The sequence below is a fragment of the Carassius gibelio genome, chromosome A6 (assembly GCF_023724105.1).
Source record: "Carassius gibelio isolate Cgi1373 ecotype wild population from Czech Republic chromosome A6, carGib1.2-hapl.c, whole genome shotgun sequence".
NCBI lineage: Eukaryota > Metazoa > Chordata > Actinopteri > Cypriniformes > Cyprinidae > Carassius > Carassius gibelio.
The window spans coordinates 24,863,675-24,891,151 of NC_068376.1; the positions used below are offsets into that span (position 1 = coordinate 24,863,675).

The window sequence follows — 27,477 nt, forward strand, 5'->3', positions numbered from 1 at the left end:
TGCCATGTGGGTTCATTTGCATGCAATGTGAAAGATGAATGCATTAAAACTCATCTAAAAGTTTGTCAGAAGAGTGTGTTGTTTTGTTTGTTATGTTTAATTTATGTTGCTAACATGGAGCTGTCACTGACTTTCAAATCTGTGATCTCTGAACTAACGTGAAATTGTGTAGTTGGAAAATGACAAGAGATTGATTTCCATAAGTCTCATAAGCACAACTGACTATGTAAATAGGGCTGATTTCTTTATGGGGGTGGGGGAAAATAGCTTGGCACTCCATTTACATTATCAAATGACACAATTTACATTCATGTTTTCCATTTACTATCAATCTGTAACGTACACAGTTTTTCAAGCGTGCATTACTGTTAGAAGCACTCCTCTGAAACGTTGCCTGGCCAGGCTGGTAGGAATACAGACTTTGTAGGAGCTCCATTACAAATAAAAATCATTATTCACATCCAATATTGATGACAGAGTTGAGACATTTAGAAACACTCAAAATATACGTGGGTTACTGTTTGTTGAGCATAGTTTGTTTGAGAATCAATATGCTAATTAGCACTAATATGGCATGTCATGTGCCACAAAGGGTTGTTTTTTATGACTGAAGGTCATGAATATATATGAATGTTTACTGTAAACAGCAGGATCCGAACACAGACTGGCACTGTGACGTGGGCAGTGTCATGGTTTGTTTGTAGTGTTTACACTTCACACAGGAAGTGAGGGCCACAAGAGGCATGAGTCAAAAATGATTATTGAGGTACACTAGTCAAACTGTGTAAAGCATTAGAATTCAGATTAGCTAGAACAGACCTTATGGACATGCTGTTGGCATGCCCGAAAGCCATCTAAACTGTGAGCAACTTCCAACAGATGTGTTCTGAAAGAGGCTCGACAATTAATTCACACTTACAAATAAAGACATGAAATTGCATTAGACACAAATTAAATATTAAACCAAGTGCAAATGGTTTAAAACAAGCAAACACATTAATTCATAATTACACCAAGTGCCATTTACTGTATTTAAATAAATAAAATGTTTGTTGGGCTTTGAATTATAAACAACAGAATTGATGTTTACAGACTAAAAAGAATAAACTAGAGTAAAACTACCACACATGTCCTAAATTTGCATATGCATGTACTGAAGTGAATGTATAACAAACAATATAACTTGAGGTGACTTTATATATCCACTAAAAATGAATTTGGGTTAAAAGTAATTATAAGAATGGATTAAAAATGCAGTTTTGAGAAATGGTCTAGCATCATTTGCTTGCAAATTCCACTTGGTTTAATATTTAGTTATCTATTGCAAAGAAACTAATTCAAAAGTCTGGCTAGAGTGTGTAAATGCTTTTTAAGCACACACATATAGTTAAAACTGCGAGATGTACTGTTCAGCATCCACAGGGCTGGACCACTGCACGCTCCTGCCTGCAGGACAGACAGCAGGTAGAAAGATTGGTGGAAGAGAAGGCAGATAGAGAGGAGAGAAGGACAGACAGGGAAAAACATCAGTGAGAAATGAGGAAATCTACTGAAACTTTGAATCATCAGAGACTGGTGCTCCACATCCAGTTCCCAAAAAAAACTGATGTGGATTTTGTGCTAATTATCCAGCCGATATTGTGATAGCTTTATCTCCAGACAACTCAAATGGAGTTTTCTTTTCAGAGGAAGAACAAGGTAATGAGGGAGGGCACACGGAGAGAGGTCACTTTGAAACAATTGTTCATTACCCACTTCCGTCGAGTTTATTTTCACACCGCCTTTAAATAATCTCGCGATAAGTTTTTGGCATCTTAAAAGGGCAAAATTCCCTTGATTAAACAAATAATAGCACATTCAAGAAAACTGTAATTGGGTTCAAATCGATTCGAGCAGATGCTCTAATTGCATTTAAACACTCTTCCTCCCTAACCCTGGATTCACAGCTTCTTAATTACTGGCCCTCTCCACGCAAATCCCTCCGGCGGAGAGATGGAAAAATAAAAATAGTTTGAGTTTTATAGCATATTGTTGAACTGACCTATAAACTTTTTTATTCAATATTAATGAAAGCCCAGTGGAGGCTGGGAGGGTGAGGTGTTGAGGGAGCGTTACTAAACTCAGATTAGCCCAATCCCCCCCAGACTCCAATCCTGTCACTCATCTTCAACGACTTTCTCCCTCCCATCCATCCCTCGGCTTTTTGCCGCTGAGAGGAGGGAGAGGCAAAAATGTGTTTCCTAAGAGAGGTGCAAAAGACACATCCTGATTAGAAGAACGATGGCCCGCTTGAACAGCGCGACCGCCGCTGGTGTCTTTCTAGCAGGCGCAGCAAAAGATGCACGTGCCAACTCAAACAGGGCTTTCTTTCACACTGAGGGCGGGCGTGCGTGTGTGTGTGTGTGGCTTGGTGGCCTTCCTGAGGGCGTGCTGCAGCTGGAGCTTTCTGAATCAAGGTAACGGGTGAAAAGTCTACGCTACTGTAAACTCTCCACCCTCCCCCAATCTTTCACCAGGACGTTCGAATTTAAAGAATAAACAACCCCACCTAAAAACACGCGCATTGTTTTTTTCCCCCTGCAAAGCCTTCCCATTAATTACAAATGAAAAGTTTGCAAAGAGAGCAAGCGCTCGCTTTTCTCCATGGCCTGTGATTGTGCCAAACAAAATGCCAGGAGAGAAAGTGACATTCAGTGTTGGCTAAAAAAAAAACAGCGGTTTGAAACTGATTAGACTCTTTATTTCATTGTTCTGAGCCTGACACCAGAGAGGAAACCAGAACAATCCATTCAACCATGTTTTCCTTTTTTTTCCTTCCTCTTTTTTTGCTCTCTGAATTTAGAAACACTAATTAGTTTTGCTCTCATAAACCCAACCTGAAAATGGCCAATTAGATAGTGTGAAGTAAGAGACGTGCTGAAGAAACAAGTGCTTGAAAAAAAAAAAAGACAAAACCTCATCATCCTTCAATTACAGCTCTGCATGCACCGCAATGAAAGAGAAGAATAACATTTCACACTTTCCGTTGCAGAACATATGCCGGTTTGGCGTTCAGTCGTTTCATGGGAAAAGGCTACATGGACCTACTGCAACATAATGGTGTTATGTAAATGAAACACGATAATGCTTCATCTGTATTGGTTGTTATTTGAGTCTCTTGGGGTGTATTGAGGTCACCATGCTAACCGAACCACCTGGCTAACCACAGCAGCAGCTGGGCTTTAGCATAGCGACCAACCTGACCAATGCATTCCCCTAAACCACCTGCATTAATCTGGTATAGCAATTCCCCATTTCAAGGGTACCTTCACGCAAATGACACACACAAAAAAAGCTACTTTTGTTTCCCAAAAGGTTCTGTTTTGGTTTTCGTGCCAGGTGGCTTATTTTCATACAAAGGATGTCATAAAACGTTAATGATAAACTTTAGCAAAATTGTCTTCCGGATTTTTCAGGGCCAGTCCCTTGTGTTGACCAGGGTGAGTCTTTCATCAGTGTCAAGGCGAAGACTGATGGCCTGTCAAAAGAAAAGCCCTCCTCCATTTCTGGTCGGCTCCTGGGCTGGGCAACATGGCTAAAAAAGGGGTCTGGGCAAAGCGGCACTCTGTGCTTTTGCCGGGAATGAATTCTCAGATGTTGGGGTTGCTGCCAACGTCCTTGCAGCCAACGGCTGAGAGGGCAGCAGAGTTCACGCTAACTACAGCTTGGACCTGCACTGAACATCTGCTCATGAATGAGCCGGCCGCCTACTAAAAAAGTATGAGGGCCTGCTGATGAAAAATTCAGCACTCCCTTTCTCCTGGCAAGCTTGTTTTGCGTCTATTCTCCCGAGCCCGACCCTGCAGAATCATATTAAGCGAATCTGCGTGCGTGCCGCAGAGTTTATCTGGAAGAACAGCTGGTGCCGAAAAGGGATCTGCTGCTTCAGGAGAGCTCAGGGACTTTTGCACGAAGATCTGCAAGCACTTAGACCATATGTCCTTGAAGAAGGAAAAAAAGGGTTAAACATTCAAGTAATATGCTGGGAGAGGTGGCTACATCTAGCAGATTACCTTCACTCTGATGGAGTGATGATAATGAAGATCATGTGATAACCTGTGTCAAGAGTCAATATGTGTATCGATACAACACTTTATTATTATTATTTCTTTTAAACGTATTTTGATTTTGTTTTTCAGTTAAAATAAAAATGGTTTATGCTTAAAACAAACAAGACAAATTGCCAATGGGGTAAAAATATATCTATATATATATTTTTTTGCTTGTTGAGTAACAGTACACCCTTTAAAACCAGCAGGTTTTCAATATTTAATCTCAATATTTATGTACTTGCTCAAAAACTGCTTAAAATTGTGATGTTTTTCACAACTGTCTCCTACAGAGCATTAACAAATCATTGACATTCGATCTGATTCAATATAATAGATAAATGAAGCAGAGACTTGCTGAACCATCTTAGTCTAATCGCTCTCATAATCTAAAGCTACGAGACAAACATTGTAAAAAATAAATCATACATCCTTATGGAAAGTTAATGGCCAAACACACAGCACATTAAAATCACTCTGAAATTTACAGTGTATCACTATTTGCATCATTGCTTTAGGGCTGCACAGTACATGGGTGGAGGCTTACTGTCCCAAGACAAAAAAGCCTACATTTTTGATATTCTAGTCTCTCAGTGTTTCAAAAGAACCAAAGAGATATTAAAATGGTTGACTTTAAAGACGAACTGCTCTGCCACTCCATTACAGTGAAACTGCAATTTCCAGGTACAGCTAATCATAGTCTCCACTTTACTTCTAAATTCCAGCTAAATATCAGATTTACATACATCCACCAAACCATTATGCCTACAGGGTCAGAGGTTTTCTTTGGAAATATATCTCTGTGAATAATAGCAGGAGTTTAAGGAAGTGGTCAAACTGAAATAACCGATTACCTCACATTCAGCAATTTCACTTCTGTCTCTGGCCAGGATTGGTTCAGCTCAGCGAGCCATAAACAGTTTGTTTGTGTACAGTGTGGCATAGTAAAATGCGGAACGGAGGCTACAACGTTTGGTTTCCATGTTCGCAGATGGTTCAATGTGCAGTGGAACCTTTTAGAGGCATCAGCAAAAAAACTGGGGAAGCATTAAAATAGGTAATACATGGCATTTGTTCCAACTTCCTTGATAGACTGAAGAACAGAAATTGCAACATTTGTCATAGAGTAATGCTAGTAGTGCCTTTAATATGCAAAATGCCTGGCTTTTTTGAGCACAGCTGCGATTTTTGTCACAATGCACCTTTAGATAAGTTTCCATGAAAAAGCCCCTTCTCAAAAAAAGAAAGTGATGCTGCATTGGTCTAATGTTTATTTGATATTTAGCCCATTTGCTGCTAGACAAAACTATATTCTCCAAAATAGATAGATTTTTACATTTTTTCTGAGTAAAACTGCAGTGACTGCCCATGCAAAACTAGCTACAATACAAATCCGTTTCTGAGAGGTTGTCAGGCCACTGTTAAAGGAATTCTTAAAGAAATTCAGTCATAATTTATTCACTTTTCTGTTCTACAAACCTGTATACTTTCTTTATTCTGTGAAACACAACAGTAGTTTTAAAAAGCTTATTTTGTGTTCTACTGAAGAAAAAAACAAATTTCAACTTCTCAGACAACGATATGCCTTGCTACAGTGTTCAAAAACATTTAAATAAAAATAACGGGCATGCAAATTCAATATTATTGCATTATTAAAACTCAGCATTGAGGTAAACGTTCAATAAGCCATCCTATCAAATCTTAAACTGCATTTTATCTTTTTAATACATCTAAATGTGTCAGTATTAGGGAGTGAGAGAGGGAAAACTTGGTAAATATGACTGCTTAAATTTAATGCAAACATTGTTGACACATTGTAATTTAAGTTAGGTAGTGTGAATGAAATCCCTGCAGTCCTAATGAGAATCCTCGTTCACTGTAGACCTTGCTGAGACCTCCTCTTTTTTAATAAAATAATTGTTACAGTTATTAAAGATGAATCTCATCAGAGGCAGGATGACAAAATAATTCATTATCAAATGCATGGCTTTAAATAGCTGCAAAATTAAATTTTGCACAGAAAATTTGTAGATGAATGGGATCGTTATTTCATAAATATTGGATTCAGTGTGCCCTTGGAAGACAAAAAAAAAACACATCTGAACATCAATTTTTAAAAGTTAATAAATGACTCTAAATCCACAAATGATTCTTACCACATAATTTGACAAAGAAAAAAGGCAGCATTGTAGATCAAGTTTAAAGGTCCAGGTCAGTGAGAAGTACAGCTTGATAATGCGTTGCTTAATATGCCAACGTATAATTACTCCGATTATTGAGAGTTCCTGCTGTTTACTAAAGGCGCAGAAACTTCCCAGCAAGCACTTGGCATCTCCTGTCCTCTCTCTCACACACACACACAAACACACTCAACACACAGCAGGATGTAAAGAGGAAAGCTTTATTAAGATCCTGAAGCCATAAAAGAGCAGGGTGACTAACCGGCTACATTAGCGTCTAAAAGCCAAAGTTATTTAAACCTAATAAAACACTAATACATTGTTTGAGTGGAAGTTACAGTGAAGTTATCTTCACCTTAATAACATCACGGCCAGCCTGATGTTGTTTAGATCAATAAAGCCCATTACAAGAACAGGCCTCAACATAGATAACAGGGCTCAAGCGCAGTGATGTAACACTCTATGGCATCTCAAAGAAAAAAGGAACCTTATATTAAATAAAGAGGCCAATGGAAGGCCAATCATAAGGCATGGTAATCTGATAAGAGGCGGCTGTGAGTGTTTTTAATATGTGCTGCGTTTAAATACACTGGGATGGTGGTTTGTGGCAGCTGTGTGGATGGTGAAGTTACACGTGAGGTGGCATCTGTTAAGATTACGCCCTTCTTGATTACGCCCCCCCCACACCTTGTTCTGCATCTTATTGTGGGACCTTGAACTACCACAATATTATTATACAGAGACTTTTCACTTTTCAAACATAAACATTTATAAGATATTAGAATGTTCCTATTAAAAAGACAGTTCACCTCAAAATAAAAATTCTGTCATCATTTACTCACCATCATGTCATTCCAAACCTGAGTGACTTTCTGTCTTCTGTGGAACAAAAGAAAATATTTTGAGAAGTGTCTCAGAATTTTGTTTTTTCATCCATACAATGGCAGTCAATGGTAATGGTTTGGTCACCAACCATCTTCAGAATTTATTTTTTATTTTTTTAACTATCCGTTTAATGTTGGAGGTGTCGCCTAGTAGTATCGTACATGTTTGGAATGTATATGGGTATGCTATCTTAAAATACATATATTACTGAATATGGTTTGCAATGTTGCTTTGCAATGAATTTACTCAAAAATTATAAATACTCAATAATAAAAATATATTTAAATATAGTTTAACAAAAAATATTCTTTATTGAATAATATAACTTTTTTCTTTCATTATTTATGTGATAAGTACACCTTATGTAGATGTTTTCTCTCAAATTTTATACACATTATCTCTATAGTAATTTCAGAATATTGTGTTAATTCAACTTAACGCAATAGAAGATGAAGGGGAGTGGTCTGACAAATGTTAATGAGACAAACTGAGTTGAAATCAATTGAGAGGTGTCAATATGTGGAATGAAATGATTTCTCATAGTTATACTGCACGTGAGTTTTTGCACAAGGGCCTATTTTCTGAGCTAGTCCACCAGGTGATGCTCTGACATCTTACTGTAATGTCTGACTCCTGATAGCCATTATAACACTCGAATGCACTTACACAACATGGATACACAAATATTTCAAGTTCCAACACACATAAAATCAAGTAAATTCCTTTTTACAACACAACATACCAAAATATCTCTCATTCAGACACCGTGCAGTAATTGGCGATAACGTTATCATCGTAGGAATGACAGAACAATGACAATCACCTTGCACAATATTGAATTCACACAGTCCTGGGCAGAACAACCTGTCTGTACAAAGAAAACCACAGAATCTACTGTTTCTCAAGCTTGACTCCAGACAGCCTTTCAGAAAACTGTTTCAGTCTGGTCAACAGACAGGAAATGATGAAAAGCATAAATGGTTTTGAAAGGGTGAGCGAAAGAATGCGTGTGAACGTGAGGGTTCATAACAGGGTGTTATTTCTGGTGAGATGCAAACACAGGCCTGAGGATTGCAGGTCTCACAGACAAAACCACAGGAAAGACTGCTGTGATGTTACCTCTCACACCACACGCTCTGTGATAAGAAGAAAAAAAAAAGGAAAAAAGATCTGTAACGCGGGGTTGAAAAGTCCCTTCATGGGGGTTTCACTGCTGTGTGTTTTAGAAGAAGGGGCCCGTCAGCACACAGCGCAAACAATAAACACTTTTCGTGATCTCGGTGTAAGGTCTATGCTACGTGAGTGTTTTCAGTTTAGCTTCGCAAACTCTCAACAACACACGTCTTGTTTTTTGTTTGTTGACATCTAACATTACGTATCTAACATACATGTTAAATACAAGCTAAAAACTTTTGTTAGCGAATTACACAATAAATGCTACTGTATCTAGTCAACAACATATGAAACCCCAGCTAAACAAAAATTTCCAATTTGTTATTTCTATTATTATTTTTAGACTCTGAGGTTTGTTTTGATGTACCTGGGCTAATTTCAAAGAGCAAAACCACACCGTTAAAACTGGCAGATGTGTTCGCCAGTAATTCAACATAAAAAAAAAAATCTACTTTTTACTGTAAAATCTACTAATAACCACTATAATAATAGGTGGTAAAACAGAAAACCACATGATGAGTTCACTGAAGGTGGACCCTCCATAAAAAACAACAATCTTACATAGCTGGCACATAGAGTCATACACACAAAGACAAACCACCACCAACAGGGCAACACACAAAATTCAATAAACGTGAACTAAATAACATAAAATGTGACACAAGACTAATGTACATCATTAATAAGAAAAATGAATAAAATAAATGTAAAAAACAATATACGATTTGTCAGGCAGGGCCTCTTAGAATGCCATGTGAATGTTTTTGTACCATAAATTATAATGGTCATTTATTGATTTTACTTTTAAAAAGCATACATTTTACATATATTTTCAAAAATTTAAATTTACAGTTAACAAGTTTTAACTGTAGTATTTTTACGCACTTTTTTAAAATCAACAAACCTGAGCAAAAAATTACCTAAATTGATTTATTCAAATCATCACAACAATTTACACATCCTGCTTTGTGTTTTATAACCAAGGCCCAAATATTTATGTACGAATGATGATTCATTTCGAAAGTAGTTCAAATTGCTATTTTAGTTGGTTTAAAGCTATTCAGAAGAGCATCAACTTCGTCTGGATGCATGAGACTGAAATTTCCCCCCCTGCGTTTTTCTGCTTTTGTTTTTTTCCATTAGCAAAATGTGACCCCACTAAAATCCACAAAACGTCAGGGCATTCTGAGACGGGTGCCATGTCTCTGCGTTGTGGTATGACTGGGCTGCCCACATATTGATTTACCCAACCTGAATTACCTTTCTGGCATCCCAGGGGATGACCAAAAATCTCTGCGCAAATTTGTTCAGCCACTCTGCATGCAGAGGAAGAGTCAGTAACTTGAGAGCGAGCGGGTCCAAATGGATGGCTGTGAAGGTGACGATAGCAAATAATATCTCCGCAGAGATGATCGTCTTTGACAGTGTTATATTACTGGACGATAAATATACAGCGCTGAGGAGGCGAAAAAAAAGAGAGGGGAAAGCTGTCGCCAACGGAATACGAAAGCATAAATAAGGTCTTTTACCTTTGTCAGTTATCCGTCTTTTGACATGCAAGCTGAGCACACTGTAATTAACACGGAAAGAGATAATAGGGTCTCTACCCACTGATCAATCTGCCACATAGACCACCCATCTCTTTTACAATGCCACGTTAACATTATTATTATTTTTTTTAAACCAGCCACAGATATTAGCCCTTTTTAATAGCTAACTGTAGCTTGATACAACTTATAGGTTCACTGACATGCCTGTTTACATCCCTCTTTTCTGAATACAGCACATACATACATCTATCAATGCAGAATGGTGTGACCCACAAGACTGTATTGACTGACTGTTGGGTCTGTTAGATAATGGACTTAAAACACAGAAACGTGAATTGTGTTTACAAGAGTAGAAACTAAAGAGCCACAAGACAGAAATGCAACAACTCTACTCAGGAAGCATAAGCTGTAGTGTTTTGTATTTGTGTGCGCGTGTGTGGGTGGGTGTACATTTGTGTGTATTTCTGTAACCCGACAGGGAGACAAACAGGCCTGTTGTTTGTTTGTGTTTCTCAGCTCTGCACATGTTTGTCAGGTCTAGATCCACTTTCACAGATTCACTGTTCTTGTCCCCTCTGGCCTTGTGTACACTAGTGTTCTCAGAGACTGCTTTAATGGACTGATTCCTGTTCCTGCTCTCAAGGGGACAGGCATGAGCACGTCAGCTACATGAAGCTCTACTGGAGCCGTAACCTAGCAGTCAGTGCACATGCTCTCACACATTGGGGCGATGAACGTTTGAGCCTTGCTGGTGTAATTTTGAAAGCTGTTGCCCCTCTTCTTTGGGGCTCTTCCTAGTGTACCATTCAAATAAAATGTCAATAATAAACCTGACTGATTAAAATGGCATTATACAAATATATATATTTAATTACATAAAGCATGTATATTATATTAAACTATTCCTATTATTATCAATGTGTAAAAAACTTATTCTCAAAAGGCCTCCTAATATTTTTTTACAGGATTGTATTTTATTTTTTCTAAAGACACTTCAAAAGAAAAGCTTTTATTTGAAATAGATTTGACGAATGACAAAAGTCTTTACTAACAATTTTGATCAGTTTAATGCATCCTTGCTGAATAACAGTTTCATTTCATTTATATATGTAATATTATAGAATAGAAACAGGTAGTTACAAAAGTATAGGCAAGAAAAATCTTATTTTACAGTATGACCAATGTGTTGATATGACCAACACAATGTGGACCAATTCACAAACAAATAATTCCTAAGGGCTGATTCTAATAAGTAATTCAGAAATGCTCTGAAAAAGGACAATTTCTTCACTTAATGAACTCACAAAAAAAGTTAGAGCGCCTCTGAAAATCAACTGAACTTGTTTAAACTTAAACCATACTGAGTGGTTACAATGTATAATTAAGATTTAGACTAGTATTGATGGATACACATTTACAGCACAGTTATTTTCTGTGATATATACACATATATACAGTACAATACAGTTCAAAGGTTCAAGGTCAGTCATATATTTTTTTAAACAAATGGTGGTAAAGACATTTATAATGTTAAAAGAATTCTGTTTCAAATAAATGATGTTCTTTTAAACTTTCTATACATCAAAAAATCCTAATCCATAATCCATAAAAAAAGAAACCAATACTAATTGCAATAAAAATAATTGTTTTTGTCTTTGTCAAATAAATTCCACCTTCTTGCATTAAAATACTTCTTTAAAAAATCTAACTGACCATAAACTATCCAAGTTTTCAACTTTTGTGAATATGAAAGAATTGAAAAATACTATTCTGTAGGAATTCTGGATCCAATTAAATACACAAAAATCTAGCAACAGGTATTACATCAAACACAACATCACCCACTAAAAGCAATCAGAACGTAGTTTCACAAGGACAAATTATATCACCTTGAATCAAAGCAGCATATATCTATACTAAAGCTTTCATCATTACCCAAAGTCTGCTCTCTCAGCTCAAACTTCTGAGCATTCGTCATTAGCACAAGGCTAAACGGTCAATGGGCCACTTCCCCTATTTAGACAAGCGTTCCATGAATAAAAAGTAGATCCAGTGTCTCATTGCGTTTTTAGGCTTCATTAAAGTCATTAACCTTATATTATTAGATGGAGGATGTTAATGTCAAAGTCACTTGGTCTCTGACTTGTTTTTTGTTTTCATGACTAGATTTCACAGTGCTTATCTTAAAAAAACAACAACAACACTCACTATTCTCATTTTCTAAGAAAAACACTGATATGAAATTGAAGGAGGTTTTAGGGGAAAAAAAGGGTATTTCTGATTTACATTGGCCTGATGATCATTTTTATGGTTTGTAAATTACAAACACCTCAAATGACTATGGGCGGCACATGCTAACTGCTGATACAATGCTATACAGCAGACTGATGACTGATTCTGCTTGTGGGACTGCGTTTGGTTCACTGCGGTGACGAGAGAGGTAAAGGGCCCCAAAAAACCCGACACATGACCTTTCTACATAACTGAGACAATTATACACCCGCCACAATCACACACCCTCGACTGTCCTTCCCCTCCGTTCTCTTTCGCAGTGACCTGCGCTGCTCTCATCTCTCTGCCCAGACAGGAAACAGCGTTGAGAGCGTGCTAATGGGTCCAGCCCAAAATCCAGACCAGCTTCACAATAAAGGCCACCACCCCGAGCTCCAGCCTGCCCCTGTCAGACCTAAGCAGAGGGAGCACATCCTGTGTGAAACCGCATCTTTAACTAGCATCATCACACTGTAAATAAATGCTTTCTCTTTTATTTGCTCTTTTTCTCTCACTCCCTACTTCCATCAACTCTCACAGCCTATGCCTCCAATCAACTTAAAGTCCAAACAGGAAAGTGAAAAGAGAGAGAGAGATAGGGGACATGGGGCATTCATTTGCTACTCGCTGCAAGTTGCTCTGCTGTTTCCTACACACACACACACACACACACACACTGGGCCAGCTGCCTGGGACTCCATCCCGGACTTATGATCTTTTCCTGATACTCACCATTACGACATCGGCCCACAGCCAGCCAGCCACCTAGCAAACAGGAAGTTAGGAAGCTAGGTGTAACTGAAAGCTTTTGTGAGAGCCGAGAGAGTGAATAAGACCGCAGTGAATAAACTTCACTAAAGTATGTCTGTATTGTGTTATAATACAGGCCTAATCTAACACACCCAAGGAAAAGAAAGTCACAAATGAGATCTCTTGAAAAACAGAACCAATATACTCAGTGTGAAGACAGAAACATCTGAGGCAAAGTTGTTGCTTAAATGTCAGATGGACCAAGTCCCCTGAGATTTTTTTTTTAAAGACAACCTTCTGTGGTCTAATAAAAATTTTCATTGTTACAAAAATCATTGATCATCTAGAATAGAAAACAATAGAAAATGTATTACTAATTAAATGTTTCAGCAGTTTTTAAAAGATGACACATATTAAAAAATGTATATAAGCAGATTTATTTATCAATCATCTGGGGTCTTACTAAGGAAAAGTGAAATTAAATGAGAAAATAAAATATGGGGAACAAACAACATGGGTGCACAAAGGCATTCCTAAAACAGCTCTGGTGGACATATCCCGCAGTGAGACCCCCTGCATTAGCCTGTGGTGTGTGTTACACAGAGGCAATTAAGACAGCATACTGATCTAATGAACTTCTAAGTGTGTGTGTGTGTGCTGTGTTAAGTTGTGAAGTGAGCCACTGCTAAATAAGGGTTGAGTTTCAGTCGCATGGTCAGGGGGCTGCAGGCCAAATCTAAATGTGTGCTTATATGTCCGGCTCTGTGGATGGCAGTCAACGAGCAGATGCTTGGAAAAAAACAACATCACACAGTACTTGCATTTCCATGCCTGTCGGGGTGGTATTGAACTGTGTTTGAGTCTGCGAGGCTGTTGTTAATTGCAAAGCCTCAAATAAGCAAATGGCCAAAACACAATTCAATCTTCTCAATTCACTAAACAGCATTTTTCTGCCCAACTGACTGATGTGAAATGGTATAATAATTGCAATAATTTGCTTCATATATTTTTCCTACCAATCCAAGAGGAAAATTTTATTACTCAAGGGTTGATCTTTTTAAGCTTTGGAGACTTATTTAAGTTATGCTTTAATCAAAGTTCGACTTCGAAAATTCAGATGTTGCTCCTAGAATGAAAATAGACACAATTTGTCATCATACAATAAGTGCAGAAAGCTAATATATTAATGTTTATAGGATAGAGCAGATATTTGGTTTTTCGAGTTCATATTGAAATCTCGGACCATTGATTGTAAACAAATATGTTAACAAATCTGAGAAAAGTTTTAAACATTGTTGAAATTTATTTTGAAACTCTAGAGCAGTGACACCTCAAATGGGGGACAGGGCATCAAATGAAAAAAAAAACTCTCAATAAATGTTATTTTTATTGGAAAAATAGCATCAGAATTTTGATTCTTATAGAAATCACAAAATAAGTTGCATCAACAATACAATTTAATGTTAATAAAAAAGTCTGAAAACAAGCAGAATTGTCATAACTGCAGAATGAATTACGAGAAGAAACATATTGGCCAAAACAGGGGTGCCTAAAAATATTTAAATCAAAAAGATTGAGAACCAATGCTCTAGAGGAAATACTGTACGTGTGAGATTTCAGGGGTGTTTATTCAGAGAAAAGCCTGATTATCAGGTGTCAAAAGTCACTTTCTATTTCCATTGTGAATGACAAATAAAGAGATCTAATTTGCAATTTCTTCTTCCTAAAGATTGAAATTTACTTCTGATGAGCATCAAGGTGAAGAGATACTCTCTATCACATCACAATCAGCTGACCAAGGAATCATTGTCAGCAATGTGAGATGTTAATCACCGATGTCTTCGACTAGTCCAACTCAAGTGCAGGGATATGCTGAGACAGTCCAGAGTTTATTACCCACAAAAGATGATGAGGAAATGGTAACATTTCTTTTATTGTTTCTTCAAATTAACCTTTAACTGGAAAAATAAATGGTTTGGTGACATCTCTATTTTGTGAGCTATTATTTATGTCTCCCCACATACACATATATGCATACTATGATTTTGTTTAGTGAATTGTCTGAGATACAAAGAATGTAACAAAACACAAGACTAAAACTAAAATGATCCTAGCTGCATTTAATATCACTTCTTGTGTTTATTACATCTTTATGATAATTTGTTGTATTCCTCATTTGTAAGTTACTGATTTAATAAATGTAGATGTAAGAAGTAAGAGTGAAGCTTCTGAACATACAATTTATACAATAAATTATGGTCCAAGTCAAAAGAGCCCACTACCAATTCACAATGTAAGTCTATGAGAAATATTTTGAGCCATTTTATAGTGTGGCAGACAAATACAAAACTCTTCTCTTCAACATCCACATTAAGGAATCACTCGTTTGAGCCAAAATCAGTAGTCTAAATGACTAAATGACTCGTTAATGAATCAAACTGAACTGATCTTGAATTCGACTCAATGAATCATTATCAAATTAACAGCTCACTGCACAGGAAGTTTAATTTTGTAATGTTTTTTTTTTTCTTGTGATGTATATTTTGGTTTGTACCTCACATAATCTAATCGTATGAATTCAGAAAACCTGAATCAAAGTGTATGACTCATATGAACCATGTTTTTTATACTTTCACCTTGCGTTGCATCCTTTTTGAAACTCGAAAGTGCCAGCCCCCATGTGAACTACGTGCATGGAAAAGAACTAGTACAATGAAGAAATGAAGTCATACAAGTTTGGAACAACATAAAGGTAAAAGATGTAAATGAGTAAATGATGACAATTGTCATTTTTGCATGCACTATTCCTTTAAATATGATAATGTATGGAGGAACGGACCTGGAGCTGGTGGGCAAATGCACCATCAGCAGTTGTTCAAGTAAAATAAGGACGAGAGGAAGAGATAGACAGAGAAAGAGTGTACTTAGACACCTAAGTACATTCTCTTTTGCTGGCACAGAACAATGATTCACGCCATTGCACGCTGTATCCCTTAAATGAGGCATTACGTACAGTGGCTGCCATTACGGCAGGAAACACGCATTTCATTACTATCCTTCTGTTTTCCTCTATTCATCCTCCACTTCACATTGTATCAGAGCAGGCGGAAGGTCCCCCACCAAGACAGGCTGCAAAATAACAACTGTCACCTTCAGCACAATTCATTAAAGCAATTTAATGTTGCCGCCCTCAAATGTAATTTTCCTACAATATTTTTTTTTATTAAGAAGGAGGGAGTTAATTGACATTTGTGGTAATTAATTGCCAGGCGGAGAGATGTTTATGTGGAGAAGTTAAAAACAAAAAGTGACACAGAGAGCAGAATAAAGGGGCAACGTGCTGAGATGATCTCATCATCACGGCCTTCCCTCCTGCGGATGAAAGTAAAAGGAGAGTGACGGAAGGAGCAACTTCACTTCACAGTCAGAGACTTAAAAGGGAGTTCATCCAAAAATGAAAATTAAATCATTAATAACTCACCCTCATGTTATTCCAAACCAGAAAGACCTCCATTTATCTTCAGAACACAGTTTAAGATATTTTAGATTTAGTCCAAGAGCTCTCAGTCCCTCCACTGAAGCTGTGTGTACGGTATACTGTCCATGTCCAGAAAGGTAAGAAAAACATAATCAAAGTAGTCCATGTGACATCAGAGGGTAAGTTATAATATTTTGAAGCATCGGAAATACATTTTGTTCCAAAAATAGCAAAAACTACGACTTTATTCATCATTGTCTTCTCTTCCGTGTCTGTTGTGAGAGAGTTCAAAACAAAGCAGTTTGTCATATCTGGTTCCCGAATGAATCATTCGATGTAACCGGATCTTTTTGAACCATTTCACCAATTGGATCGGATCACCAGTAGTTCTTTCGGACAGTTCGATTCAATAAACCGGTTGAAGAAAACAGTTCACCAGTTCTTTTGCGCTCGACGTAATGACGTCATTGGCGATGATTGCCCTTGATTCAAGCCTTTGGTTTACCCGCGCTCATAACATTAGCCACATTAAAAAAATTAACAGCTTAAGTCATTTGTGGATTAATGTGTATTGGAGACGCGAACAGTCTAAACGATTCAGTTCGATTTGGTGAACTGGTTCAAAAAGATCCGGTTACATCGAATGATTCGTTCACGAACCGGATATCCAGACTGCTTTGTTTTGAAATCTCTCTCACAACAGACACGGAAGAGAAGACAATACTGAATAAAGTCATAGTTTTTGCTATTTTTGGACCAAAATGTATTTTCGATGTTTCAACAAATTCTAACTGACCCTTTGATGTCACATGGACTACTTTGATGATGTTTTTCTTACCTTTCTGGACATGGACAGTATACCGTTCACACAGTTTCAATGGAGGGACTGAGAGTTCTTGGACTAAATCTAAAATATCTTAAACTGTATTCCGAAGATGGAGGTCTTACTGGTTTGGAACGACATAAGGGTGAGTTATTAATTAAATAATTTTCATTTTTGGGTGAACTATCCCTTTAATTGTGCAAGGATTCCATTACCTAAGCACAAATGTCATATTTGCTTCTAATTGGGGCAAAGACGGGGACTGGCACCGTGCCAGATTTATGGCACAGAAGTGTTCTGTCAGTTGCAAATATAAAAGCATTATCATACGAAGCTGCAAAGTGAAGATGACAGGAAGTCATTGACAGAAATACATAAGTGTGAAGGGACAGCAACCATCTACACTGCGAGTAAAGCACTTGCATAAGTAACAATATCTTCACTCTGGGCAACCAAATAATGTCTATCATTAGCCATTGCTAATAAACTCTTAGATTTTACTCACCGGTGTGTTAAAGGCTAATTACAAGATTAGCATAGATACATTTTCATTTGCTGAACAATCTGAGAGCTTGAGATTTACGTTCTATTTCAATTCAGCTCAATGGATATCATTCCTATCAAAATAATGGAGTTAATTTAGAATTATTCAGCTTTTAAGAACAAGCAGAAGATGTGATCGTTTCTCTGGTATTAGGCGGAACTAATGCACAAACTACAATCTCATTGGCTGGCGCTCCTCTATTATCATCCCCATTTTGATTTCAGCAAATCACTAAGAGCGAACACTGACACAGTGATTAATATTCATGAACCCAGCACCTCATCAATCCTTAATACATTTTGTAAGTATAGCACTACAAATACTATCATATTTGTGAAACAACATATGAGTTGTTCCACATATAATAATTCAAGGAGATCACATACAGACTCTGTGGACATCTAGAGTTTCAGAAAACACCTCAACAAGTTCTGAAAAGTAGAGATTTCAGAATGAATTCAGAACATTTCTCATCAAATTTGTCCAAAACACACTTACTAGTCAACACCAGCTTCATTTCTATCAAATTAAATTTATCCAAGGAACTTTATGAGAAAATTCCAAATCAAAATTTGATAATTCAATAAAAACATGATAAAACAAGTCTTCTGAAATATGAAACACTAACCAAAAGAAGAAAAAAAAAATGGTTGTATACAGAGTATAATACATACTGTAAATCCATTTTACTACTATGCAAAAAAAGAAAAAAAGTGGCACAGCAGAAAACATACATTTGAATCATTTCAAGGAACAATTCCGAAGATAACATACCACAGTCACTTGTTTAGACGGGATTGATGTTCCATTGTTCCAATCAGAATTCAGAGAAGGAAACAAAGGGGCGGAACCATTGGATATGGTGCACCAAACTCAATCTGAAATAGAAAAGGAGCAAAAAAGACAAGAGAGAGACACAAGTGCATATTAACTTCAGCAAAATTACAAACAGGAATTGATACCATTCTCTAAAGGTGGGGGAAGTCCCTTAAATTCACTCAACCCACATAAACCTGGATGATGACTCAAATGAGAAAGGAAAAAGGCAAAAACGTGATGAAATCCAACCACAAATGCTTAATTTGGTGACAAATTAATTCCAGAACTGACCTAAATGCATCTTAACACATTTTCAGATTTTCAACAGCAAGCATTTCTGACACTTGTGATATTTACACAGAGCGTCTGATAATCAGTTCAAATCTGCATTGCTGTTCTGATGAACGGCAGTGACTCGAGGGACGACTCATCTAAGGAAAAGCTGTGGCCACACACTACTTGACAGAATTCTCTGGAACATTTTGTCAGATCCCGTAAGTCAGTGACACATAGCTGTGACCAATCAACATCAGTGGAGGTGATCTGCATAGTAAAATGCTTATTACAGAGGTCAGCATTTACTTGAGTGTGTTCACATTAGGAGCGAAAGGGAGACAAAAAGAGAGAGTGACAGAAAAATGAGGGGGCAAAAGAATCCGGAGGGTTAAAAGTAGGTGAGAAAAAAACAGAAACAGAAAGTGACAAAGAGGGAGAGGAGTGTCTGTCATTTGTTAACCTGACACAGAACTGCAAGGTGGAGTTTTATTGGTGCAAGGGAAAATTGCTCAGCTAAATTCGCAATGCTATTTAACAGAAGGCTGGCCAATAGACTGAATATTTAAGATGTTTTTGGAAGTATTTTGATGGCAATACAAAATTAACTAACATCGTGAATATAGCAATTATTTTAATGAACATTTTATTTGCCCATTAGATTTTCAAAATACCACGGCATACCTTCTACTTGTTTCACAACAAGAGATATCTTAATGTTGCTTAAACATGAGTAACAAGTCCCAATCCCAATCGAGTTTGGAAATTTTATTAATTTCTGCAAATTAGTACTTTTGTCCATTTTAATGAATCGGTTCACTGATTCACTTACAATCACTCAAAAATCACTCAAAAATGTTTAATTATAATACTATAATAATATAATTTCCAAATATTTCCTTGTGCTCATTTGGTGAAAAAAAAAAAAAAAAAAAAAATTAGGTTTTCACATTTTCAGTACTTTATTCCATACTTTACTTACATAATTAAAACAGTGTTGATTAAAAAAAGGCTTTTTAAGAACTACTACGTAAATATCAATAAACTTTATATTGAATATAACCAAAAATAAATGTCAAAAAAAAAAAAAAAGCTTCACAAGTATTTAGCTATATCGGTCACATCAGATCCACATGGTACAATTTCAACATTCCAAAACTCTGAATTACATACAAACTCTGGCCTGTCCCCTCCTAGAGGCCAAATATTCACATTATGTCCCCAACAGACCCAATAAAATCAACCCTTGCATTATAGCTCATCTCCATGTAATTCATCTGCGTGGAATTCAGCTAGAGCTAACCCCCTTAGCTGGCCACATTCCTTTGCTCCGCGTCGGGTGCAAAGCAGCTTCAGATAAGAGCCGCTATGATTAGTCTCCTGCGTTCTTGTCATTGCTGCAGAAAATACATGATCCCAAAAGACCCCTCTGCCCCCTCGCTGGTATTTATGACTCTCACATCAATGAATTCCAAAAATAGGGAGTTTAAAAAGAGGAGCAAGAGGAAATGGCTACAGGTAAAAAGAGAGAGAACAAGAGGGAGAGAGGAGGGAGTAGTAGTTGTATTAAGAGCAGCTAGGGCACATGAAAGTGATAGAGATGGATGGTCTGATCTTCATTGAAAGAGAGGAAGTTACAAAACAACAACAAAAAAACAGCCACATTTAGATTAACCTTTAAAATGTCATCTTTACCAACAGGAAGGAAAATAAAACAAAAACAACTCTGATCTTGTGGCAGGAGGATGGTGTAAAACACAACTACAGATATCCGTCTGAATGCGTACGGCTCTCAACAAGGAAAAGTTTTAAAAACCAGGATAAATGTGACCCTGGACCATAAAACCAGTCTGAAGTCGCTGGGTTACATTTGTAGAAATAGGCAAAAAAAAAAAAAAAAAAAAACCTTGTATGGGTCAAAATTATCGATTTTTCTTTTATGCCAAAAATCATTAGAATATTCAAGTTCAAGTTCTTTTTTATTCAGCCATGAAGTTATTACAGACACACACAAAAAAAAAAAAAAAAAAAAAAAAATCAAAAGATCATGTTCCATGATTATATTTAGTTATTAACTAAAGATCATACCCTAACCCATGATTATATTTTGTAAATTTTCTACCATAAATATATTAAAACATATTTTTTGATTAGTAATATGCTTTGCTAAGAATTAATTTGGACAACTTTATTTACTGATTACTGATATACTGATTTTCTCAGTATTTTGATATTTCTGCATCCTCCAGATTTTCAAACAGTTGTCTCTCGATCCTAACAAACGATACATCAATGGAACTCTTATTTATTCAGCTTTCAGGTGCTTTATAAATCTCAATTTCAAAAAATTGACACTTTAGACTGGTTTTGTGATCCAGGGTCACAAATTAGACTTATTTACTAATCGACTACCTGACTTTTGAACAACTAGTCATCCAGTGTAAGTCTGCATTTATTTTATAGTTGTAAACTATAGCTGTAAGTCAAGAACAGTTTTATTTGTATGTTGTTGTTTTTTTTACTTCCTAGAAACAACTGGGTCTAACATACATTTAAAGTATCCAGAATTAAAGCATTAATTTAAACTGCACCATACATTATGCAAAAATTATAACTGTGCAAAATGCCAAAGGAAAATGAAAAGAAACACAAAAGACAAATGTTGAAATATATGTAGCAGCAGTATTGAGCAGCCTCAAAGTAATAATATCTTCCTCAGGGCACACAAGAACTCACACAGGTTTGACTCAGCGACATAATTTTGGTGGCAAACCAACTGCTCAAAGCTACACACCTCGGCATCTCCAACATGTGGTTTAATTTGCATTTCACACAAATTGCCGTCTCTGTCAGTGTCAGACAGAAACCAGTTACCAGCCACTTTAGAGTAGTTTGATAATTGCCACTTATTTGTGTGTCAAGTTTCCCACAACTGTGAAACGACTAGTGAAAAATCACACTGTGTGATAAAAACACACTACACTCACAGAATTATTTCTGCTTTATCTCAAATATATGGTATACCCATCCACCATAAGTAGACACATAATTAAATAAAAACAAAACAGAGAAATTTAAACCTGCAACCTAATATTTCACATGACATTATTACAAAACAAACTTCTCCAATCTAATTCAGATCATTTAGCAGCATACCAAATAAATAGTTTCACACAGATCTCTCAAAACAATCCTTGGTTGGCGTGCTATCCCTGTTCCAGACTTGCACAACTGGTTGCCGCTGTTGCTATGCCAGGCTAGTTGGGACTCGGCATAGTCAAAGAAACTTTAAACTTATAGGTAATCAAGAATCTCCTAGAAATTGCTTACTCCTAGTTGTCTCTGCATAAGCTAAGCCTGCAATGGAATTATTTTATCTTAAAATGCCATCTGATATGCTATGCTCTTAGCCACAGCACAATTGCACATGTGATATTGTTTTTACACAACATTGCTATAAACGAAAAGGAAATACAGAGTAACTTACATTTTAGATGCATTATTGCCAGTCACTTTATTTCCACTAATAATATATTTGCAAACAAAGCAAACACTCAGAAGTTGCATTTCATTCCTGAATAAATCAGCATTTTTGAATGAACCGCTTGAATGAATGATTCAATGAATTATTCTTTTTTTACTGAACTGAATTTGCATCGCTTCACTGCCATTCACATGTCCTCTGCTCTGGTTTTATGGGATAGAAAAAAAAACTAACTGACCTAACTGGAAACTGTTTTATAAAATGAAACATTTAAAATCAGGAATAATATCTAAAAAACAATGGTATCATAAACTGTGCTTCTTGTAATCAGATAATGCACGTTTTTTTTTTTTTTTATACAAATTCTGGACCATCTCCTCTCTGGCCCTAAACGGTGCAAAATATTTCATGATAAAAGACATAAGAAAAAACTCAGGTGTTGAAAAGAACCACAGTTGCGGTTTTTCAAAACCCCAACCCTTAAATATTAAACATCAGTGGGTAAACATGAGCCACACCTTAGCAACCAAACAGCAATGCTCTTGCATCCAACCACAATAACTAGCAATGTGATGGAAAGTTTTGCATATGCAAGTGCAAGTCATACAAACAATTTAATTATAAGTCTTCTGCTCACAGTAAGAAACTCTTTATACTGTGTTTTAATTGTTTTACTGTATTACTATAGCATGTTATTGTACAGTTAATTACGTTTTAGCTAGTATGTGTTTCAGCTGATATTGCACTCCACAGTACTGAACCACCACCACCATGATTGTGCAGCAATAAAGAAGTGTGAATCCTGAATCTGGACCTCATCCTCAAGACAATGACCTACCCAAGACAGGACAATTTAAGGGAGTGGTCTGCATGCTGCAATCTCTCTTTTGACCTGGTAGAATGGGAAGAGCTGGAGGAGATCAGAATGATTTAGATCTCTTCTCTTAGACGTGCTGACAAGGTTAGAGGGTCAACACAGACATTAACAGGTCAGTGTGTGGCCCACTTGGGGACAATTACTCCTGGCCGCGGCTAAGTGGACACTTGATTGAACACGACAGTGCTGGGAATGCGCCATCCCTATAGATAACAATTCTAAGGACCATTTAGGATAAAAAGCCCTTGTGATACGTGCCTTTATGGCCCAAATTCATCTTTCTTTGAGCTTTTAAAAAAGAACGTTGGCAGTGTGATCGAGGGGTTATTCTCTGGGCATGAGGAAGAGAAACATTAGAGAGCACTTGCATCTTTTGATGCTTTCAAAGAGATCACACAATTGCAAATACAATGTGAGGGGGGTTGCTGGAGGAATTTATGAGATGGTTTATCTCAGTTTAGAAGATTGTTTCCTTATCATGCTGAGCCTTTTAATATGTATTTTGATTGTTTTGTTTGGGTTTATAGTCGATTACAAGCTGCGATATAATTAAATTCCAAAGGAGAATCTGCAACATTTACATTTTGATGATTGAGGTTATATGCACATCCAATTATTGCTGTTTTTGCCAATTATTTGTAAGGTGTTAAAACAATAATTTTTACTACCTGTAAAAAAACAACAGCAACACTGGTATCTTACAGTACAAAGCAGTGACTGCAAAATCAAATGCAAACAGACAGATTCAATCCTCCCTTGACTTATTCCTCCCTACATGCATTTATTTAGAAAAGCCCAAACTGGACTCCTTTCTAGGCAAATTCAGAGGCAAATTTACTTTTTCAAATTGATTGTTAATAAAACACTAATGATATGAAGGCATTTCAACAAACAAAAATATCCCCACCAACATGCTCACTTTCGTTTTTGAGAAAGCACACTTTTGATAAAGCATTAAAATGTTTCATGAGCTGGAATTTGAATTAAATTGGTCACTCTGAAGTTCAAATGGAACAGTTTTTAATGGAAAAATTAAACTAGACTAACTTAAAAGAGAATCAACTCATGTAATGCATTCTGCTAAAGTGTTCCTGCATCATGGTCCAATTATTAAATAATTAAGGAAATATACAAACTACATACAAATCAATCTATTGTTCTCAATTTTTAAATTTCAATTCTGCATCCTGTTTGCAGTTCAAATTCAATTAAATCGATAAGCATCAAAAAGGATTCTCAAAACTGCTAATTGTGACAAAGGTCTGAAAAGCCTTCACTAGGTTAATTTTGTACAATCTCACAAGCAACCACTACAGAAAAAGAGAGATAAATAAATAGATATCAAAAGGGGAGGCAGAGAGCTTGGGGAGTGAAATGAAAGAGAAAACACAACAGCATTGTCTTCCATACCTCCTAAAAAAGAATTGTGGTCAAAAAGACCATAAAGCAAGAGAGAGGGGTGAAAAATCACTGACCCTAGTGCCCACTGGACTATCCCATTACTATGAGAACCTAACTACAGACATTTCCCTTTATCACAGCTCGCGCAAAGCAGAGGCACTTGGAATGAGGTACTCTCAAAAGGAAGTGAGAAGAGGAAGCATACATCTCTCCTTTTTACCTCTCTCCCATCCACCCTCATTAACTGGGCTCCTTTCCAATTCATTTAGGAAGCCCCGAGAGCCTGCCTTCCCCTGGAATTTACCGAAATGACACAACATTAGCAGATTTGCATATGCAAAATGGGTCAAGCAATAAGCACTCGTTGCTCAATTGACCTATTGCTTGTTGTGGCAAGCAGAGTTATTCCCGTGGAACAATTCTGTAACCAAGTGGGCGTCATGTGAGTGCCATCTGGGTAACACTTATTTAAGGCTGGCAGAAGTCCCATGGCAGCCCGCCTGGCGAGGAGGAGGAAAGGGGGAATAAATTGCATCATTTACTTGACATCAATTTGCTGCCATGCCCGTTTAAAACCCATGACTAAATAATTTGGTTATTTGACTGCAAGTTACCACTGTCATCCAAATTGTGCGGTACACGCGACACATTGCAAGACTGTCAAACACACTGATAAAGGGCAAGTCTGTGATGTCTTACCATGTGAAAATGCATCTCTGTAAGCAAATTTACAACCGGCAATCTATTTTAAATAAAGACTTCTTCTAGAATTGTCTCATTAGGGTTGCACCGATCAGATACTCAGTATCGGTATCGCTCCAATACTGGCATTTACTTCCGGATTGAGGTATTGGTCAGAGGAGACAAATCCAAATACTATATAGTGTGGATACTAGTCTGTGTTATTGTTAAGCATAACAAAGGGTACAAAAACTTTATAAAGCATCATAAAGTTTTTGTGCACTATATTTCAATTGTTTGAGACCATTTCATTTTCAAGTCATTAAATTCAAGTTCTCTAAACTCTTTTCTCTGCTGCGGCTGTCTGTCATCAGCCATTCAGCAATCAAACAGTGTCGTGTTCAGTTATAACAGTCAAGACGATGAAACTCTCTCAAAGATTCAATGTTCCTATTATTGTACTTGAGCTGGAGATAAAGATCAGTGGTTTTGCATAAAATGACTTTATCTTGCTGGAGTTTAGTGCTGTTTCTAAACCATGTTACTTTCTACTGGGCATCTGTTCGAGATCACTACACTGGAATAGAGAGCACTATGAATAGTTCTTCATGCCCATAGTAACTGAAATTTAAAGCTGCTGAAAGAAAAGGTTCAATAAACTATCGCACATATATAATACACTACACATCAAAAGCCTCTCCCCTTTACGTTTTGAACTTTTCTATGCGGAGCATTGCGCGCTGTTACTCTGCGTTGCTGTCTATGTTTGCTTCAAGTGCATCATTCTGTGAACGGGATACGCATAAGTGCTAAATAAATGACTGGCTTTTTATGAATGTATTTTACCACAATACAAAGAGCAATGATAAAAAATTTACCAGATTTAGCCCTACACTTATTCACTTATATTTGTTCCCCACTAAATATTTTTTTATTATTTTTGGTGCGATTCTTAAGGTCAGAACATCCTGAGCTGTCTCACAGGTCACGACTGAGTTTATCCAAAAATCGTACGGAGGAGGTCACTGTTACAGATCACTCGGGAAGCTGAGGAGTAACAGATTAAGATGTTTATTGTAACAGACACAAGCAGAGGAGCAGGTAGTGAGGGCTGAATGAATGGATGGATCCGTGCAGGCTGGGTGAAGATGTCTTGGAGTGAAGGGGAACCACGCACACTGGGGATCTGGGTCTTCTGAGAATCGCTGGAGAGAGGTAAGCATGTGATTAGAACTCCGGTGAGGGTGTGCGTCGTGATTGCGTGGAGGTGGAACCTGGCATGTTTGTAACAGTACCCCACTCTCCACGGCCCGCTCTTGAGGGCCGGGGACCCCGACGACATGGTGGGCGTCCTCTTCCCCTGGGAGCTGGTCAGTTGGGATGATTGAAGTGGAAGGTATCGAGTAAGGTAGGATCCAGGATGTCGTTGCGTGGGACCCAGGAACGTTCCTCTGGACCGTATCCTTCCCAGTTCACTAGGTATTCCAGCTGCCCACCACGCTGCCGGGAGTCCAGGATGTCCTTTACTGTGTAGGCTGCGCCGTCATCTAGGAGGAGAGGAAGGGGGGCTTCGGCTTCGCCAGGTTCTGTGGAGGGAGAGACAGAAGGATGGTGAGATTTAAGAAGGGAAACATGGAATGTGGGGTGAATCCGGTACTCAGGGGGTAGTTGGAGTTTGTATGTGACCGGATTGATCTGCTGGATGATGGTGAATTGGCAATGAATCTGGGACTGAGCTTGCGGCAGGGTAGGTGCAGGCGGATGTCCCGGGTGGACAGCCAGACCTTCTGACCGGGTTGGTAATTCAGGGCTTCTGATCGGCGAAGGTCAGCTGTCGTTCTCTGTCTGCGCAGTGCCCGTGTGAGTTGGTGATGTGCCACGTCCAAGACCCTCTCGCTCTCCCGGAACCAGTAGTCGATGTCGGGGACATCCGAGGGTTCACCTGACCAGGGGAATAGAGGTGGTTGGTAGCCGAGTACGCACTGGAAAGGAGTGAGTCCGGTGGTGGGTTGACGGAGGAGAGCACTCCTAGGAGGGAGTGGAAGGCCTTCCATACCCGGGAGATGAACTGGGGGCCTCGATCCGATACGATATCTTCTGGGATGCCAAAGTACCCTGAAGACATGGTTAAATAGTAGTTCAGGCGTTTCCATGGCTGTGGGTAGGCCCTTTAAAGGAAGAAGACGACAGGATTTAGAAA

The 27,477-nt window shown here is 37.7% G+C and overlaps 1 protein-coding gene across 8 annotated transcripts in view; it reads right to left on the reverse strand.

The window, feature by feature from the left end:
• The window catches only part of LOC128015851 (forkhead box protein P1-B), a 172,310-nt gene that overhangs the window by 134,722 nt on the left and 10,111 nt on the right, over window positions 1-27,477 (reverse strand). For 3 of the 8 annotated variants that reach the window (XM_052600059.1, XM_052600052.1, XM_052600055.1), the window contains exons 2-4: window positions 18,517-18,620; window positions 7,111-7,147; window positions 1,407-1,446 (exon numbers count right to left, since the gene is read on the reverse strand). The gene's annotated coding sequence lies outside the window, so the exon portion shown is untranslated. The remainder of the gene's footprint in view (window positions 1-1,406; window positions 1,447-7,110; window positions 7,148-18,516; window positions 18,621-27,477) is intronic. The other 5 variants (XM_052600049.1, XM_052600057.1, XM_052600056.1 and 2 more) reach the window with 3 other exon arrangements.